The sequence below is a fragment of the Cucurbita pepo genome, chromosome LG09 (assembly GCF_002806865.2).
Source record: "Cucurbita pepo subsp. pepo cultivar mu-cu-16 chromosome LG09, ASM280686v2, whole genome shotgun sequence".
Lineage (NCBI taxonomy): Eukaryota > Viridiplantae > Streptophyta > Magnoliopsida > Cucurbitales > Cucurbitaceae > Cucurbita > Cucurbita pepo.
Genome location: NC_036646.1, coordinates 4,376,149 through 4,397,679, shown reverse-complemented (window position 1 = coordinate 4,397,679; position 21,531 = coordinate 4,376,149). Strand labels below are relative to the sequence as shown.

General features: G+C 37.4%; 3 non-coding genes across 3 annotated transcripts; all 3 read left to right on the top strand.

Moving 5' to 3' along the window:
* The first annotated feature begins 2,685 nt into the window (after positions 1-2,685).
* Positions 2,686-2,757, top strand: TRNAK-UUU. Its single transcript has one exon. It is a non-coding gene; the product is annotated as a tRNA-Lys (tRNA).
* A 9,704-nt stretch (positions 2,758-12,461) lies between these two features.
* On the top strand, positions 12,462-12,533 carry TRNAK-UUU. Its single transcript has one exon. It is a non-coding gene; the product is annotated as a tRNA-Lys (tRNA).
* Positions 12,534-16,878: 4,345 nt separating this feature from the next.
* On the top strand, positions 16,879-16,950 carry TRNAK-UUU. Its single transcript has one exon. It is a non-coding gene; the product is annotated as a tRNA-Lys (tRNA).
* The last annotated feature ends 4,581 nt before the right edge of the window (positions 16,951-21,531 follow it).

Here is a 21,531-nt window from a genome sequence, read left to right as displayed (position 1 = left end):
CTAGTTCCTCAGTGAGGAGTTTCTTGAGTATCTGCTCATAACTAGGTGAATCTTTAAACAACTCAACCTCAACTCTCATTTGCTTCGTTGTCTTGGAACCTTTCTTCTCTTTATCCTTATACATGATATTTTCATGAAAGGTCATGTCACAATGTCTCACAACTTTTCTGTTCTTGTCATCCCAAAACTTATTTTCGAACATGTCAGGTCCATAGCCTATGAAGTAGCACTTCACAGCCTCAACATCAAGTTTTTCATTCTTCTCTGGATCAATACGAACATACGCAATATAAGCAAAAGTTCTTAAGAGAGAGTACTTGGGTTCTTTTCCTATCAATACTTCTCTTGACAACTTTAACTCCAAGGGTACTGATGGCCCTCTGTTGATCAAGTAGACTATATTTACAACATCAACCCAAAATATCATTGACAATCCAGAATGAATTCTCATACTCCTTGCCTACTCATTCAATGTTCAGTTTATTCTTTCAACAACATCATTTTGTCGTGCTTTATCGGGAATTGCCCTCATTAATCTAATTCCCTCAACTCCACAAAATGCTTTTAATTATAACTTGTTGTACTCTTCTAAATTGTCAGACCTCAGGCATTTAATCTTCAAGCCGATATGATTTTCAACTTCAACTTTCCACTTTTGAAGGTAGGAAACACATCTGACTTGTGTTTCAGAAAATAAATGCACACCTTACTGCTGAAATCATTGATCAAGGTGATGTAGAACTTTGATCCGCCAAAGGATGGAACTTGAGATGGTCCCCAAACGTCTTTATGGACCATTTCCAACCACACTATCTTCAATTCTCGGGCAATCTTTGTAAAGCTAGCAAGTTTCTATTTGCTCATAATGCAATTCTCATAAGTACCGATATCAACAGATTTCAGATCTTCTAAAACTCCTTTCGTAATCAACATCTTCATTTCTTTGACGCTCACATGTCCAAGTCTATTTTTCCATAGACTTGAATTTGAAGCACTCTTAGCAACAACAACCATGTTCATATACCCTGCAGTGGTGTATAAGTTTCCAGATTTTGTGCCACGTGCTACCACCATAGCACCCTTCAAAATCTTCCACGAACTCTTCCCAAACTTTGTTGCATAACCTGTGTTATCCAATTGACCAATAGAGATCAAGTTCTTAATGAGACACAGATTAGAGATGACATCCTTTAATGTCCATTAATTTTCTACCGGAGTTTTTATGCAGACATCCCCTTTTTCTTCAATCTCAAAATCTTTGTTGTCGCGAGATACACCTTCTCGAAATTTCCAGACTTGAAATTTCGAAAGAGTTCGTTATTTGGAGATGAATGAAAAGATGCACCTGAATCCAAAATCCAAGAGTCAATCGGACTATCCACGCTGAGGATTAGAGCATCCCTAATGTCTTCAGCTGAATTTATAGAATCATCGTCATCTTCTGAATTGTGATTATACTTCCTCTTTGGTATTGTACAATTTTCCGAAAGTGACATTTTCTCCACAATTCCAACACTACGTTTGGTCAATTTTGAAAATTTTCTCAGTTCTTTGATTTTGATCGACTTTTTTTTGGCACTTCATTTACTTATGATTTGTGATTATGCTTCCTCTCAATTTCTCGTTTGCGAATACTTTTGCTGAGAACTACATCTCGTTTTTCATCGAACTTCAGTTTCTCACATCCTCGAGAATTGTTGATTGCGGCAACATCTATATCCCACGACTCAGGTAAAGATGACATCAAAATCAATGCTTTAATTTCACTTTCGAAATTAATTTCCACGAAACTCAATTGGCTTACAATCATATTGAATTCATTTATATGATCCTCAAGAGATAAACCTTTCAGTCATTTGAAAATTGAATAATTTTTGCATCAAATACATCTTGTTCATAGTCGACGATTTTTCGTACATATTTGACAGCGCCTTCAATAGATCTAACATTCTCTTCTTCTTGATTATGTTGAATGCCACGTTTTTAGACAATGTCAACCAGATCAATCTTGGGGCTTGATGATTCTTGAGCTTCCACTGTTCCGTGATCATAGTATCCGGCTTCACCCCTAACAGGGGTTCGTGAAGATATTTCTGGTACAAATAATCTTCAATTTGCATCTTCCAAAAACCGAACCCGGATCCAATAAACTTTTCAATTCCAATATTTGAACTATGGGCATGATATAGAGTATATAAATATACCTAGTAAACACAACTTATTTGCAGGCTTTCATCACATCCTTGATCTAGCAAGACACCAGGGTTTACTCATCATCACTTTTTTCTGCCTATAAAAACTCTCTCTAACAAGTGGGGACAACAGTGCTACCATGATTTTGATAAACCGCCTTAACTTAGTGGTAGAGTGCATGGCTTTTAACAACGTGGTCATGGACTCTTTATCTCGAGAATAGTCTTTGATTGTGCTATAAATTAAAAACATCTGCAAAGAACCCTAAACTCTTTGTCTCGAGAATAGTCTTTAGGACATATCAATATATACCACCAACTTAATACAAAATATGGGTATAAAAAGATACCCAATAAACAATACTCATTTGTTGGCTCTCGCATCTTTGACCTATCAAAGATACCATGGTTTACTCTTATCGTTACTTTTTTTCTGCCTCAAATAACCCTCTCTAACAAATGGGGACAACACGTGCTAGCATGGTTGTGGCAAGCCATCTTAGCTCAGTAGTAGAGCGCGTGGCTTTTAACCACGTGGTCGTGGGTTCGATCCCCACAGATGGCGCTATAAATTGAAAAGTTTCAAAAGTACCTCAAATAAATCTCTCTAACAAGTGGGGACAATATGTGCTACCATGATTGATTAGTCATTTTAGCTTAGTGGTAGAGTGTGGTTTTTTTTGCTACAAGTGGGCACATGCATCCTCCTCATACTCTCATCCTCAGGGGCCTTTTTTTGCTACAAGTGGGCACATGCATCCTCCTCATACTCTCATCCTCAGGGGCCTCTACCCCCTATACGTACCAGCTCCACTAACTAGGGACTGATCAACACCCACCTATAAGACATATCCACTGTGCAAGGTAATACATCTAAACTATCAAGTTACACATCCTTAAGAAGTCTCTAGCTTAACGGTATAGTACATGTGCAAACGTGCTCGTCATCTCTATGATGGTTTGACGGTCTTGACATGGATTCACATTTTCAAGTTCCTCTATTCGGACTCCTTGAGTTTGGATCGGACAAGGGTACTAGAGCCACACTCTCAAATCATCTCTCACAATTCTAATGCACTCTATCTACTGGAGGCATTCTATCATAAGTCATCGTCTTGCCAAACTGACGCTCTCACTCTTCTCTTAAACTATTTCTATTACTTATTCTCTATAGAGAGGATCACACATTTAACCATTTGGAGTCAATGTACAATCAATCATGCATACATTCATACATGCTCAACGGGAAGATGACATAAAGCACCTAGAACGTAGATATATAAGTTCTCATCCTCTGATTTAGCATGATTATGTACTATGATAAGAATCACGGTGTTCCAAATGAACCTATTGCCAAGAAGATTCAAAAAATGTCATGAAGATTCAAAAAATTAAAAATGTCATGAAGATTCAAAAAATTAAAAATGTCATGAAGATTCGGTATAGTACATGTGCAAACGTGCTCGTCATCTCTATGATGGTTTGACGGTCTTGACATGGATTCACATTTTCAAGTTCCTCTATTCGGACTCCTTGAGTTTGGATCGGACAAGGGTACTAGAGCCACACTCTCAAATCATCTCTCACAATTCTAATGCACTCTATCTGCGGGAGGTATTCCATCATAAGTCATCGTCTAGCCAAATCACACATTCAACCATTTGGAGTCAATGTACAATCAATCATGCATACATTCATACATGCTCACGGGATGATAACATAAAGCACCTAGAACGTAGATATATAAGTTCTCATCCTCTGATTTAGCACGATTATGTACTATGATAAGAATCACGGTGTTCCAAATGGACCGATTTCCAAGAAGATTCAAAAAATGTCATGAAGATTCAAAAAAATATGTCAACAACAGAATTCGAACCTACACGTAGAGATCTCAATTGATCTCAAACCTGTCACATTAGCCACTCAATTTGACTTATTCTTTGTGGAGATTAAAGGGGATCGGGAATAAATCCCGCCCACAAACATCTCGAATAAATCCCATCCACAAACGTCTTTTGTCGGGAGACTATAAATACCCACAATATGTTATGTAAAATTTAGATTCGTGGATGAATGTAATTCAGATTTCAAATTGGGACGTTTCCCTTAGAAATTCGAGCATCATATTTGTCATTTCTAAGTTTCAAGCAATTCTTGGGGTTGAATTGCACCCGAGCCATTCAATCAAGCCTTTATCAAGTTAGATTATGGAGTGACTCAATTTAGAACAAGGTTTCCAAATCTTGCTTCTAGATCTTCGATCGTAAAAGGTAATCTAATCTAGCCTTATCTCTTCATTGATCCAAATTTAATATAAGAAGATATTAATTACTTTGATTCAAGGGTTCTTGCTTCAACAAAAGCTTGGATCGTTGGGCTGAGGATTAGGGTTGCCTTATCATACTAAAAGCAGAAATACAGTCCATTACATCACGCGAAAGGGAGGAGAATGTAACGTTCATGTATCCGTTACTCACAAAGAGTAACTATGCAGCATGATCAATAAATATGCATGTTAACTTATAGCACATACAGGATCAGAATTTTTAACTTCTAAGTATGTTACAGGACTGATAAACATATATGTCGATAAATATGTATGTTAACTTCTAAGTCAGGATCCTAATGAAAGTCGGATGCCTTCCCTCAAAGTTTCTCCCTTTTAATACGGTCCATTACAAGAACAAAAAATTTTCAAATGGATATTGCTTTTGAATTTCCGGTCTTACTTTTTCAATAAGTTCCATTTCAATGTATGCAATCTAGAAAATCGTATAGGATCATCGCATAGATGAACTACATTGTTTGTTTTCGAACAAGTGTGTCTTAAGAAAAAGGGTTCGAATTTGTTATGAAATTGACGAAAATCGCCACTAGCATCCGTTTGTTACGTGACAAGGTGGAAAAGATCTTCATCGTCAAGAATTTCTTTCGAGATGTTCCCTCGAGATTCATGCAGATTGTTACCTTCATCGAGAAAATTAACTACCTTAAGAACATGACGGTTGAGGAGGTCGATGGTCGTCTTAAGGTCCATGAGGAGATACTTCGTGGCTATGAATACAAAGATGAGGAGAAGCATGTCTTACTCACACATAAGGAGTGACTCGCACGAACAAAAAAGAAAGATGCGGTTGATTCTTCATTTTCAAGTACAAAGGGATATGGCGACCACAAAAAGGAAATTAAAGGTTGTGGGTGTGGTCGCAAACGTGGCAACAGAGGAGCTGTGAAAATACCTCACAAACTCAGGACGATACAAATCCCTAGAAGGGTAAGAGCTCCACTAACTATCCACATGATCAACACCCACCTTATCCACATGATCAACACCCACCTTAAGGACGGATCATGCAGGGTAATCCACTTAAACTATCAAGTCCCACATCCTTAAGAAGTCTCATGCCTAATTTAACGGTATCGTACTAGAGCGGAAAGGTATTGTACATGTGCTAATCTACTCATCCTTTCTATGATGGTTTGACGGTCTTGACATGGATTCACATTTTGAAGTTCCTCTGTTTTGACTCCTCAAGTTTGGATAGGTCAAGAGTACTAGAGCCTCACCCTCAGATCATCACTCACAATTCTATTGCACTCTGTCTACCGGAGGCATTCCATCATAAGTCATCGTCTAGCCAAACTGACGCTCTCACTCTACTCTAAAACTGTTTCTATTACTTATTTTCTATAGAGAGGATCACATATTGAATCACTTGGATTTAATGTACAATCAATCATGCATACAGTCATACATGCTCAATGGGATGATGACATCCATAAAGTATCTAAAACGCAGATATATAAATTTTCATCCTCTGATTTAGCACGATTATGTACTAGTAGTACAAATACAATCCATTACATCACTCGGAAGGGAGGGGAAGTAACGCTCATGTATCCATTACTCACAAAGAGTAACTAGGCAACATGGTCGATAAACGTGCATGTTAACTTATATGCACATGCAAGATAAAAAATTTCAACTTCTAAGTATGTTACAGGATCGATAAACATTTATGTTAACTTCTAAGTTAGGATCCTAATGAAAGTCGGATTCCTTCCTTCAAAGTTCCTCCCTTTTCATATTGTCAATTACATATCATAATTTTTTCAAACGGATACCGCTTTCAAATTTCCTGTCTTACCTTTTACAATAAGTTATATTTCAATGTATGCAATCTAGAACATCGTATAGGATCATGGCATAGACAGACTACTTTGGTTGCTTTTTAACAAGTGTGTCTTAAGAAAAAATGTTTGAATTTGCCATGAAGTTGACGAAAATCGTCACTAGCATCCGTTCGTCACGTGACAAGGTGGAACAGGTCTTCATTGTCAAGAAGTTCGTTCGAGATGTTTCCTCGAGATTCATGAAAATTCAAAAAAGAAAGATGTGGTTGATTCTTCATTTTTCAGGTATGAAGGGACATGGTGTCCACAAAAGGGAAAGTAAAGGTTGTGGGCGTGGTCGCAAACGTGGCAACAGAGGAGCCGTAAAAATACCTGACAAACCCATAACGATACATATCCCTGGAAGGATAAGAGCAAGATAAGTGTTACTCTTGTAAAAAATATGAGTATATGCGATAAAATACTACAACAAGAAGCGCAATGAGGAGGAACCCCTTCGTAGATGGAGAAGACCAAGTGGAGACCAACGTTGGTCTCGTCTTGACGGCATATGATTGAGGGATAGACAAGAAAACTTCTAATTCTTTCCATTAGTTTCGTATCATCTGGTGACTATTCTAATCTAGAGGGCATATTGTAACTCATTCTGGTACATTGTTTCTTTTAAGTTATGTTAATATTCAATCTAGAGGGCATATTGTAACTCATTCTGGTACATTGTTTCTTTTAAGTTATGTTAATATGGTTGAATAGTTTGAAGTTAAACAAAGCCCATGATTAGAACTTTGAGTTATGACTACTAATCGTCTAGCCAGGCTTGCATGGTTAGAAGTTGAAATTCTCACTATTAAACTGCAACTAGTTTGATATTTAGCCCTTCATTGCTGATATTTAGCCCTTCATTCATTATAGTCTAGTTTTTTGAGCTCATTTACAAACTTATCATCCAATACCAATGTTAATCTCATCTTAACGTAACTCGTGGGCATAAAAAAATAAATGTGGCGGTTGGGATTCAAGCTCAAGGCTTCCATGGTTAGAAGTTGAAATTCTCACCATTAAACTGCAACTAGTTTGATATTTAGCCCTTCATTCATTATAGTCTAGTTTCTTGGGGCTCATTTACAAACTTATCATCCAATACCAATGTTGATCTCGTCTAAAATAAATGTGGTGGTTGGGATTCAAGCTCAAGTCTTCACAACCACAACGTGGAATTCGTGGAATTCTTACCACTAAACTAGTGCCACTTTGATATTTAACCAAACATTCATCGTAATATTAGACTCTTAGGGCTCATTTATCAACTCATCATTCATTACTAATGTTGATCTTATTTTGATTGTTCATGATCAAAGATAAAAGTTAGCAAGCACCTAGATATCCCCCACATTATAATTTTCATATCATACACCAATACAATACTTCAAGATGGAACAATGACCATACTAGACAATTACAAATGTCATACTTACGAACGTCAAACGTGGCTGCTTGGGTTCGAGCCCAAGTCTCTACAGCCACAACATGGAGTTCTCACCACTAAACTATAGCCATTTCGATATGTTGCCCATCATTCTTCATAATCTACAACTAATCATCACAAAGACATGCATTTGATACAATCAGAAAATAGAGTGTTGGGTTGTGAACTCTATACGAAGTGGAACAAGGACCATACCGAACCATTACGAATGTCATACCAGCGGTTGTAGGTAAAAGCACTCAACCTTATGTTAATGAGAACTAGAAAACAAATCTCAAATGTGGGTGCGTGGATTCAAGCCCATACCGTACAATGTCTAATCCTATTACAAAAATAGAGGGTTGAGTTATGAACTCTATTAGAGGTGAAACACGGATGTGTATGATGTGGTTGGGATTCCCCGAGCCGAGGTCTTCACGGCCACAACGTGGAATTCTCACCACTAAACTAAAGTCACTTCGATGTTTCTATTTGATGGTGTTAATAACACATGCGGAAGCAATTTGGATCTTAGGCACTTTTAGAACATCAATTATAGTAAGTAACTAGCATGTTCATAAGTATTAAACTTAATAAGTTTAGATACTAACCTTTTGTAATTCAAACTCCTTTTTCCTCACGAACCGGTTTTGAACCACCACTCATGTCTTCTCCACTATCCTCCGGCCTTAGAACGGGATTATGGAATCTGATGAGTGACTAAACTTGGGAGGGATTTTGTATATGTGAAGAGAGTGTTTGTGAGATGTTTTTCTCAAGGTTTTTCACCAAGAAGAAGAAGACCTTCCATGTACCATGATCACTCTATTTAAAGAGTCATGTTTGCATGTTCATGCAAATTTGAGATCACCAAATTTTGACACTTAAAATTCCACTCAAATGTTTGGGATTATGTGGCAAGCATGCATGTTNTACACCGGAACCGATAGGACCTGAACTTGATTGACAGTTAGTTAAAGAATCAAGGGAGAATCAGAATCAGATATTCCTTTACATGAGGAGAGTCCCCATTCAGATTCAATCCTGTAAACGAAGAAACTGAATGAGCTTCTCTTTCACCTGAGCCTTCAAACACTCTTTTACATAGGCAGGGCGCATTTGCTTTTCTTATATTCAAAGAATGAATTTACTCGACTGACTGTAAACACTCCTTATTCAATTACTGAGAGTGAACTTCGTCACCTTTGAAGTCAGAAAAAGAGGTCAGTGCAGTGGTTGACACTTTCGCTCCGTCACCTATACTGTCTCATTGCTTCTCTCCTTCCCCTATGTATTCTTATTCTTTAACTGATCTTGCTTGATCCTTGAACTGTAAAGACTATCGATTCATTCTACTTAACTACTGAACCTGATTCCTACTTAACTAGACCTGAACCAGATTAAACTGATCTTTCTCCTTATTACCATCTGTTATTGTGTTATTCTTTCACTATGTTTACGGTCTGCTCCTTGCCTTGATTCCTTCTTTCTCTCCTCAACCCATTATTGATTGATTCTTTCTCTCTCCTTCAACTGATTTAAGTGATTCAGCTATCGGTGTCTTCTCTCTTCTTTCCCTGAACTGTAAAGAGGGAATCTTAGCTCAAAGACTGATCTTTCTCCTGAAACTGATTGAATGAGGTTCTCTTTGCTCCTTAACCTCTCGCTTGCTTCCCCGAACTGTAAACAAGGGATGAACTATTTTCTTTCTTTTACCTCCTTTCTTTAACTGTCAAAGATCAATACTCAACCTTCAACCTTTTCCTGGGCCGGCTTCTCTCCTCAAACCTATTTATTCGCTGTAACCTCATTCACCTTCTTGCTTGAACAAGGTAAAGTCAAGCAGCTGCTTCATTGACTCTCTCTCCCCGATTGACCAAGGTAAACAGGAGGATTCCTCTTTCACTCGGGCTGAACTATTCGATCACTCTACTCTGTCTCAGTCTTCTTCCTTCATCTATCCCCTTCAGTGATTGGTTTGTTATTCTCAGTGATTGTGAGTTATTCCTTCTGGAACTGTAAACAAAGAGTCGAGATGAATCAGACTCTCCCTTAAACCTTCACCCTCTTTCACTACTACTGAATGAGACAGATTGAACTCAAAGACTAGGTAAAGCATATGGGCTCTTTTCTTGAGCGAGGTAAACTTCTCTCCTTCCGCTCGGCTTCTTGACTACTTCTCAAATACGTAAACAGCTCATTCCATATATTCTTCAGCAGGTGGAGTTGTTGACACGAGACTCTCCAACTCGGGTCGTTTAAGACTCAAGAAGGGGTATTTGGATGAGAACACTATATATGTTATGAAAAATGACTAAAATGCCCCAAGGATGAGAATTTAGGTACATGCCTACTTTAATGATTTTTGTTGTGATTGAAAGGAGGATATGATATTGTGATATGTACCTTGGGCAATTGATAGATGTTATTTTCCCGTTGAGTTTGCATGAATATTTCATCCTTAGGTGATTGATATTAATATCTCTATAAAAAGTTGAACAAATGTTTTGAAAATGTTCTCCGTTCTTTAGGTAATCGATAGGAATATCTTCCAAGTTAAGTTGAGGTGCTAGAATTAGAGCGATTTTCAAGTTGACCTAGTATAATATGCTTCTAGAGTACCAAGGCCCATAGGATTGTGTAGAAACGAAACATGATTAACACTGTGATATTGTAAATCGATCTTGGAGAGAGACTTGGGACTATACAGGTATATAACTAAGGAAGAGAGTTTATATTGTATGTTGGAACTGGTCAAGACTGACACTCCAACTCCAAAAATTGATCTTGAATAGGGACTTGGGACCACATAGGTAGTTGACTCATGATATATGTTTTTGGAACTTCGTGACCTATATAGAAGCTTTAATAGCTAAGCGGTTCGATCGAACTTCCTTAAGCCAAGAGAAAAGCTCGTGCAAACCTATTAGAAATTGGATGCAATGAAAGCCTACCAGTAGGTTGCTTATTGGGTATTTTTATATTCACCCATTTTCCTTTTTTTTTTTTTTTTCAAGTGGTCACAGGTTACCGGTCGAGGTGGGAGAGTGTTCAAGAGCCGCATTGTCACATAAGGATGTCGAACCAGGGAATCAGTTTAGTCTATATTTTCATGGGTTGTTGTTGTACTATTCTGTATTATGTTCCCATTTTTCGTTTTAAACTAACGTGAACAAAGTCGGTTATGTATTTTTTATTTTGAGAATGATGTTGTATGATTTTAACTCATGCGAAATTTTACCATTTTTTTTTTTTTTTTTTTTTTTTTTTTTTTTTTTTTTTTTTTTTTTTTTTNGGTAACAGGTTCTGATATTGGCTGACATTTGTTTGTATTTGTAAACGAAAGCTTCCTTCAAATACAACTGAGTGATTGACTCATCATGTATCGTTAAGATCCTATCGGTAGTCTTTCTCTAGATCTTTTGATCTAGTCCTGTATCCTTCGACTCAATCAATGCCTCCACAACATTGGGGTTAGTCATCTTTCAATCCAACCCAAGCGGGTGATACTTACAGAAGTCCCTCAAGGATCTAGACTCTCTTGACATGCTGACATTGTCTTTGTTGTATCAGTTCCCCTCATTTGTAGTAGCAACATGAATCAGAAACTGCAGGGTCTCCATAGAGATCATCACCATATTCGAGGACAATAAGACCACCTACTCTCTAGGTTTCTCCCTACATGAGAACTCGTGTGTGGGATCAGACTCTATCAAAGCCCTTCGTCCGAAACCCCAATCGTGCTTTATCTCTCTCCGAGTGCTTGAAGCCATAATCTATCATAATGGAACAAAATATAAGAAGATATTCAAGCACAATCAAGCAATCTTAGCGTCACAAAAAAAAAAAAAAAATGCATCAATTTCAGGGGTACTAAGTGATGCTACTAGTTACTCATGCTCTAACTTACATATATGGTTGTGACAAGTTATCTTAGCTCAGTGATAGAGCGTGTGACTTTTAACCACATGGTTGCGGGTTTGATCCCCACAAATGGTGCTAAAAACTAAATAGATACAAAAGACCCAATGACTCTTTATCTCGAGAATAGTCTTGAAGACATATCAATATATACCAATCTAATACAAAATATGGGTATGACATAGAGTATATAAATATACCTAGTAACCTCAACTCATTTGTAGGCCTTCATCACATCCTTAACCTAGCAAGACACATGGTTTACTCATCATCACTTTTTTCCTTACGCAACGAACTCTCTCTAACAAGTGGACACAACATGTGCTACCATAGCTGAAAAGAGCCCAATGACTCTTTATCTCGAGAATTGTCTCTGTCTTAGCTCAGTGGTAGCGCGTGTGACTATTAACCACGTAGTCGTGGGTTTTTTCAAAATAACTTAATGACTCCACATTTCAAGACACCACGATTTACTCTCATCGTCACTTTTTTTCAACCTCAAATAACTCTCTCAGTGGGATAACATGTGCTTCCATTGCTGTGACAAGCCATCTTAGCTCAGTGGTAGAGCGCGTGGCTTTGCAGCTATAAACTATAAATAGTTGCAAAAGAACTCAATTACTAGTCTTTTAGAACATTGAGATCTACTCTCATCAACATATATATATATATATATATATATATATATGCCTCAAATAACTCTCTCTAACAAGTGGGAAAAACATGTGCTACTACGGTTGGGACAAGCCATCTTAGCTTAGTAGTAGAGCGCGTGGCTTTTAACCACGTGGTCGTGGGTTCGATCCCCACAAATGGCGCAGTTAGATTCTTGATTAATATCTTTATAAGTGGGGACAATATAGCTGAGGAGATGAATGTTTTGTGTTAGATTCTTGATTAATATTTATGTATTTTCAGGTTGTGGGCGTGGTCAAAACTTCTAATTCTTTCCAAGTTTTATATCATTTAGTAACTCATTCTGATTCAATATGTTAATATAGGTGAGGAGATGAATGTTTTGTGTTTGATTCTTGATTAATATTTATGTTTATATGTATAATTTCACTCATTTTAGTAGTACTATGCTCATATCTTCTCATGACATAATTGGAATTTGGAACAAAACTTGGTTGTTGGGATTTGAGCCCAGGTCTCCTTGAACACAACATGGAATTCTCACCACTAAACTACAACCGCTTCAATATTTAGCCTTAAATCATTACTTCCATGATTAAGGATAACCAACAAACTTCTAATTTACTTCACTAAATGTGGTGGCTAGGATTCAAGTCCAAGTCTCCACGACCACAACGTGAAATTCTCACCACTAAACTACAACCACTTGGATATTTAGCCAATATTCATCACTTTCATAATTAAGGACAAACCAACAAACTTCTAATTTCATGGTTTGTAGCTAAAAAAAAAAAATAGATGTGGCTACTAGGATTCGAGCTTAGGTCTCCATGGCAACAACATAAAATTCTCACCACTAAACTACAACCACTTGGATATAAGAGCCCATGTTTTTGAGTTATATTAACGTGGTTGAATGGTTTGTAGCCAAAAAGCAAATGGGTTGATAAACGGTTAAGCATAAACTAGTAAACCCTTTATTGTTTGCTTTAAAGTAACATCTAGTGACTCAATGATACTTTTAATTTTTAAGAAACCATCGTAATAAAATAAAAACCCTTTTTTTTGTAATCTTCACTACTAAACTACTACATCTACTTAGATAGCAAGCCTCTAATTATCTCCACATTATATTGTTCGTTAAAATAAAAAAATAATGAAAAAAACAAATGTGGTTGCTGAGGTTTGAGCTCAGGTTTTAAACTACAAGCTTCCTTGTTAACAAGGTAAAATTCTCACCATTAAACTACAACTAAATTGATATCCCACCATTCATCATAATATAGTCTCTTGGGCTCATCTATCAACTCATCATTCAATACCAACGTTGATCTCATCCTCACGGTTCGCGATTAAGGATATGCTAGCAAGCCTCTAACTGTAACCATGTTATATCGTCCATATCATATATTAATAGATTACTATGAGAGTCTATCTTAACGGTTTAAGGTTAAGATAAGCTAGTAAACCATTTACCATTTTCTACATAGTAACATGATCGTATCATCTCGTAACTCGTGGACATAAAAAACAAATGTAACTGTTGGAATTTTAGCTCAAGTTTTTCCATTATTCATTATAATCTAAGCTCTTGTGGATCATCTATCATCTCATCAGTTAATACCAATGTTGATCTTTATCTTGGCAATTCACAATTACGGATAAACTATCAAGCTTGTAATTGTCTCAACATTATTGTGTTCCTTTCATCGAACTGCAAGCCTATGACTTATTGTTTCTCTAGCCTTTTCTAGCCATTCATCATAATCTAGCTCCTTCGCGGAAGCATCATGGATGTCCTAACTTGGTCAAAGGGTGACATAGAGGTGACTTGGACATAGAGGTGACTTGGACTAAGAGTCTTGGAGGAGGTTATATGTCAGTTACTTGGAGTTAGATTGAAGAAGAGATATGGTTCTAACTTAAAAGAGGATGATGTGGCGACTTGGAGGACGCAACATGGAAGGTGACTATGAGAAAGAGATATGATGGTGACTTGGAGGAGTGTTGGAGGATCCAACATGACTAGGACTGGTAAGAGGTTGATGTGTGACTTAGAGAAGGAGATATTACGAAGGTGACTAAGAGGCGGTGACATATCGGTTACTTAGAGGATGCTTGGATGCTTGGGTGAAGAACATGACTATTAATTAGAGGAGGTGTATGCAGTAACTTTGAGGAGAGGCGGCAATGATAGTGCCTTAGAGGAAGATCATGTAGTGATGACATTTGTAATGTAATATCCCATTATTATTATTTGTTTCTTGAAAAATAAAAAATCCAGCGACGTTATTCATGTATAGGTAACGATTAGGGGTGATTTTAAACTTGTAGGTTGGAGGATTTTGAATGAATAACTCGTTTCAGGAGAGAAAAGGCGTGCTAGAAAAAGGAATACAAAACCCAACTCCGTAGTAGATTTTTTTTCTCAAAAGTAAGAGTACTTGGGTTCTTTTCCTGTCGATACTTCTTCTGATAACTTTAACTCCAAGGGTACGGCCGGCCCTCTATTGATCAAGTAGACTGCTATATTTACAGCATCAACCCAAAATGTCATTGGCAATCCACAATGAATTCTCATACTCCTTGCCGACTCATTCAATGTTCAGTCTATTCTTTCAACAATACCATTTTGTCTTGCTTTATCGGGAACTGCCCTTGTTAATCTAATTTTCTCAACTCCACAAAATGATTTGAATTATGACTTGTCGTACTCTCCTCTATTATCAGACCTCAGACATTTAATCTTCAAGCCGATCTGGTTTTCAACTTCAACTTTCCACTTCTTGAAGGTAGGAAACACATCTGACTTGTGTTTCAGAAAATAAATGCACATCTTACTGATGAAATCATTGATCAAGGTGACGTAGAACTTTGATCCACCAAGGGATGGAACTTGAGATGGTCCCCAAACATCTTTATGGACCATTTCTAACCACACTTTTTTCAGTTCTCGGGCAATCTTTGTGAAGCTAGCTCGTTTCTGTTTGCTCATAATACAGTTCTCATAAGGACTCATATCAACAGATTTCAGACCTTCTAAAACTTCTTTCGCAACTAGCATCTTCATTTCTTTGAAGCTCACATGTCCAAGTCTATTTTTCCATAGACTTGAATTTGAAGCACTCTTAGCAACAACAACCATGTTCATATACCCTGCAGTGGTGTATAAGTTTCCAGATTTTGTGCCACGTGCTACCACCATAGCACCCTTCAAAATCTTCCACCAACTCTTCCCAAAATCTGTTGCATAACTTGTGCTATCCAAAAGTGACATTTTTCTCCACAACTCCAACACATTATGTTTGGTCTATTATGAAAAAAATTCGGTTCTTTAATTTTGATCGACTTTTTTTCTGGCACTTCATTTACTTATCATTTGTGATTATGCTTCCTCTCAACTTCTCGTTTGCGAATACTTTCACTGGAGAAATACATCTCGGATTTCATCGAACTTCAATTTCTCAGATCCTCGAGAATTGTTGATTGTGGCAACAACTATATCCCATGACTCAGGTAAAGATGACATCAAAATCAATGCTTTAATTGCACTTTCGAAATTAATTTCCACGAAACTCAATTGGCTTACAATCATATTGAATTCATTTATATGATCTTCAAGAGATACACCTTTCAGACCTTTGAAAATTGAACAATTTCCGCATCAAATACACCTTGTTCATAGTCGACGTTTTTTCGTACATATTGACAGCGCCTTCAATAGATCTGACGTTTTCTTCTCCTTGATTATGTTGAATGTCACGTTTCTAGACAACGTCAACATGATCAATCTTGGGGCCTGATGATTCTTGAGCTTCCACTATTCTGTGGTCATGGTATCCGACTTCACCCTAATAGGGATTCGTGAAGATATTTATGGTACAATTAATCTTCAATTTGCATCTTCTAAAAATCGAATCGGATCCAGTAAACTTTTCAATTCCAATCTTTGAACTATGGGCATGATAAAGAGTATGTAAATATACCTAGTAAGCACAACTCATTTGAAGCCTTTCATCACATCCTTGATCTAGCAAGACACCAGGGTTTACTCATCATCACTTTTTTCTGCCTAAAAAAACTTTCTCTAACAAGTGGGGACAACATGTGCTACCATGGTTTTGATAAGCCGTCTTAGCTCAGTGGTAGAGTGCATGACTTTTAATCACGTGGTCGTGGACTCTTTGTCTCAAGAATAGTCTTTGATTGTGCTATAAATTAAAAATATCTTCAAAGAACCCTAAACTCTTTGTCTCGAGAATAGTCTTTGATTGTGCTATAAATTAAATATCTGCAAAGAACCCTAAAGTCTTTGTCTCGAGAATAGTCTTTAGGACATATCAATATATACGACCAACATACAAAATATGGGTATAAAAATATACCCAATAAACAATACTCATTTGTAGGCTCTCGCATCTTTAACCTATCAAAGATACCAAGGTTTACTCTCATCGTCACTTTTTTTCTGCCTTAAATAACTCTCTCTACCAAGTGAGGACAACACGTGCTACCATAATTTGACAAGCCATCTTAGCTCAGTGGTAGAGCGTGTGGCTTTTAACCATGTGGTCGTGGGTTCAATCCCCACAAATGGTGTTATAATTTAAATAGTTGCAAAAGTATCCAAGGAATGATTCTTTATCTTAAGATATATCAATATATACCAACCTAATACAAAATATGGGTATGATATATTGTTTATAAATATACCCAATAAGCAATATTGATCTATAACGGTTGTGGGTAGAGCGCAGCTACACATACTCATTTATAGGCTCTCATTGCATGGAAGACACCAACTTTGTCACTTTTTTCTGCCTCAAATAACTCTCTCTAACAAGTGGGGACCACATGTGCTAACATGGTTGTGACAAGCCATCTTAACTTATTAGTAGCGGTGCTATCATCTATAAGAGGTATCTTAGCTCAATGGTAGAGCGCGTAGCTTTTAACCATGTGGTCGTAGGTTTGATCCCCATAGTAGCTATAAAATTAAATTGCTACAAATTCTCATTATAGGCTCTCATTGCATCATTGGCCTATAGGACAATAAGCCATCATAACTTATTAGTAACAGGGTGCTAGCATCCTCCTCATCTATGACGAGTATCTTATCTTAGTGATAGAGCATGTCACAATCGCACTCTCGATGGCAGTGGACTTACGATTGTGCGACGTATGCTCAAGCCTCTGGCCTCGGTTTAAGAAGGAAGGTTTTAGAAAACGAGGACAGAGAGAGTAACAACGGATATGCAAGCAAAAAAAGACTAACATTTTGAGGCATTTCATATCTGGCAAGCTTGGACCTTCCTAGAAATACACTAGAATATGAGAAGACAAAGGGTTTGGCTTGTCATGGACCTTCCTAATTGGTTGACGTCTCTGTCAGCCGAGTACTTTCAAACCTAGCGATGTGGGTGGCGGCGGAGTCAAAATCTTCGGCGTGTTCCCAAGTTTCCTCTGTATGGAGATTCTTCCATTTGACAAGGAATTCGTGAATCTTCCGTACAAGTCTTCCTATCTTCCTAACCCTGTTGACTAGGATCTCCTCTATTTCTTTGATGTCTCTATGTTTCAGATCGATGCTCGGCCTAGTGATTACATTTCGCTGGTCGTCATCTGGGTCAGGGTGATAGGGCTTCAAGTTGCTCACATGAATTACTGGGTGGATTTTCATCCATGTAGGTAACACAACTCTGTAGGAAGTAGCCCCGATCTTTTTAAGGACTTAATTTGGGCCTTCATATTTTCAAACTATTCTTTGGTGCTTTCGACTGCAGAATCTGATCTGTTCTGGCCTCAACTTGATGAGGACTTTGAAGGGAATGAACTCTTCATCCAGGTAGCGGAAGCATTGGGAACCGTTTTGATTTTTATTAAGAATTAAAACAAAGCAATAAATAGAAGAGTAAGAACTCTACCTTTGTAGAAACCCTAGGTTGCAAGACTCATTCCAACATTGCAAAAGCTTTTCAACATTCCACGAGATCTTCCTTGCTATGACTCGAACACAAGGTCAAGGCTTGTGGGAGCCTCTTGAAAGAAAATCTCAAAGGGATCGGAGAAGAAGAGTTTCAAGAATTCTCTAGAGATGTACTTTCATTCTCGAGAGAAAGTGGGAGAGATTGATGTGTCTTTGGCTCAGCCCGAGAGTCCTATTTATAGGGACTCTCGGAGAATATTTGCCAACTAATATATTTGCATATTTAATATATTAGGATATTATACCTATATCCTAATATATATTTAATTAATTTGAATCTCATTCAAATTTCAAATATATTTTTATTTAATGTATCAAAATATATTAATTGATTTAATATTTAATTGTATCAAATAAAATAAATATATTTTTCCTTTTTAATATATATAATATATTAAATATTAATTTGAACCTTCAAATTATTATGTTTTTCTCCTTTATATTTAATATATCTAATATATTAAATATTAATTTGAATACTTCAAATTAAATATTAATTTGACATTTCAAATTAAATTTATTTTCTCCTTTATATTNTTCCTATTCTTGGAATGTATAATTTTTTTTTCCCTTTGTCATTAGAAGGTCTCCCTCGACCCAAAACTGTCNAAATTAAATATTAATTTGACATTTCAAATTAAATTTATTTTCTCCTTTATATTTAATATATCTAATATATTAAATATTAATTTGAACNAACAACGGATTTGGCCGATGGGTCTTTATGTAAATGTTCTTTGATGATGTTGCGCATCGATCCATTGATCTTACTTGAGTGAATATGAACTAACATGCACAGGGCCGCATGTTCGCCCTTCCGACTCAGCGTGTTGGCTGCTTGGTTACTCTTTCCTGCCTTGTGTTCAAATTTGAAGTCAAATTTAGCCAACGACTCCTGCCACTAGGCTTGTTTTGCTGTCAATTTCGGTTGATCGAAGAAGTGGCAAATGGCGTTGTTATCCGTCTTCACTACAAATTGTGATCCNCTAGTTGTTCATAATTACAGCTGGGTCAAAAGTCAGTTTTACCCCTGTAATTACATCCTTCACCTTAAGTACCACTGATTCTCTAATGAACAATTTGTGTATGATCCAATTATTACCAAGTCCTTCTCGGGCCAATGAGAGGGTGGGGCCTCATTGTTCAAGTCCCGNAAATTGTGATCCCAAGAGGTATTGTCTCCAGACTCATAAGCAATGGACCACAACCAGCATTTCTTTTTCGGAGATAGTGTACCTCCTTTCAGCATCATTGAGCTTTTGACTTTCATAAGCGATGGGGTGAACTTCTTGAATAAGGACACCGCTTAGGGCAAAGTCGGAAGTATCTGTCTCTATTTCAAATGGTTTAGTGTCATCTACTAATTCGAGGACAGGACCCCTCGTTATGGTTGCCTTCAGATCTTCAAAGGCCATTTGACATTCATTTGNTATATTATGTTCCCAACTCCCTATTTGATCAAGTCCCCCAAATAGTAGGCATATTGAATCGGCTAAAAGAGCTATTTTCACCCACGTAAATTAAAGGACAAGCCCTCACAGGCAGAAGTTCATAACTCACTCAGGATTAAGATTGAGTCGAATATGATCATCATGTGAAATATTAATCTTCTCAATTAACGAATTTATAAAGAGAGATTAAATATTTCTTGGTCTAGTCTCATACAAACTCATTGTATAGGATACCTCCACTTACATGTTTCCACATGAATGATTTGGATCAAATCTGTAACGATTACAAAGTGGGCCGTACCAATAGTGTTACCAGGATAAGGCACCCAACCTTATCCATATACTATAGACTCTTTAGGTTATTACTTGAACACGATCCTCTTTTATATCAACCACATATTGTTCAAGATTACATTAAGAACCTTGGATTTTCATATAATGGATAACAATTAAACCACAAATAAAATAATATAAATTATTTTTAAAAACTAAATAATTAATTACGAGGCTTTAGAGCATAAATCCCAACAGACTTGGTCTCCTACTCGAAATTGGAGGGGGCGACGCTTCTTGTCCGCCCACTTCTTCATATGCTAGGAAGCTTTCTCCAAGTATGCCCGGGCTATATCTGTTGTCTGCTTCCATTCTCTGGTGAAGTTTTGAGCTTGAGGGTTTTTTCCTGCATAAGGATGATCAATAATATGGGGCAAGGTTGGTTGTCATCCACTTACAATTTCGAAGGGGCTCTTTCTTGTAGACGAACTCGTTTGACAATTGAAATAGAATTGGGCGACATCTAGCAGTTGTATCTAGTTCTTCTAGCGAGCGTTGATGAAGTGATGTAAGTATTCTTCAAGCAAGCAGTTGAACCATTCCCCGTCTGTCCATCAGTTTGAGGATGATAGCTCGAGGAGAAGTTTAAAGTCGCTCCCAAGCATACAAATAACTCGGTCCAGAATGTGCCAATGAATCTACCATCCCTATCATTGATGATGCTCGACGGAATGCCCCATAACTTTACAATGTGTTTGAAAAATAGTTGGGCTGTTAGTTCAGCCGAGCATAATTTGGGAGTGGGAATGAACGTCTCATATTTTGAAAATCGGTCTACGATAACCAAGATGGCGTCATATTCTCTGACTTTTGGGAGGTGTGTTATGAAGTCCAGAGACACACTTTTCCAAAGGCCTTGTTGGCACGGGTAGAGGTTCCAAGAGTCCAGAGACTTTGGCTTTCTCAACTTTGTCCTGTTGGCAGATGAGGCACGTCTTGGTGTATTGCATGATGTCGTCCCGCATATTTGGCTAGAAGTACCCCTTTTTTATTAAGGCATATGTTCGTTGCCACCTAGGGTGTCCAGCACATAAAGTATCATGGCATTCCTGAATGAGCTTCTTCCTCAGTTTTCCTATTCTTGGAATGTATAATTTTTTTTTCCCTTTGTCATTAGAAGGTCTCCCTCGACCCAAAACTGTCGTGTCTTCCCAGCTTTGGCTAGTTCAACAACGGATTTGGCCGATGGGTCTTTATGTAAATGTTCTTTGATGATGTTGCGCATCGATCCATTGATCTTACTTGAGTGAATATGAACTAACATGCACAGGGCCGCATGTTCGCCCTTCCGACTCAGCGTGTTGGCTGCTTGGTTACTCTTTCCTGCCTTGTGTTCAAATTTGAAGTCAAATTTAGCCAACGACTCCTGCCACTAGGCTTGTTTTGCTGTCAATTTCGGTTGATCGAAGA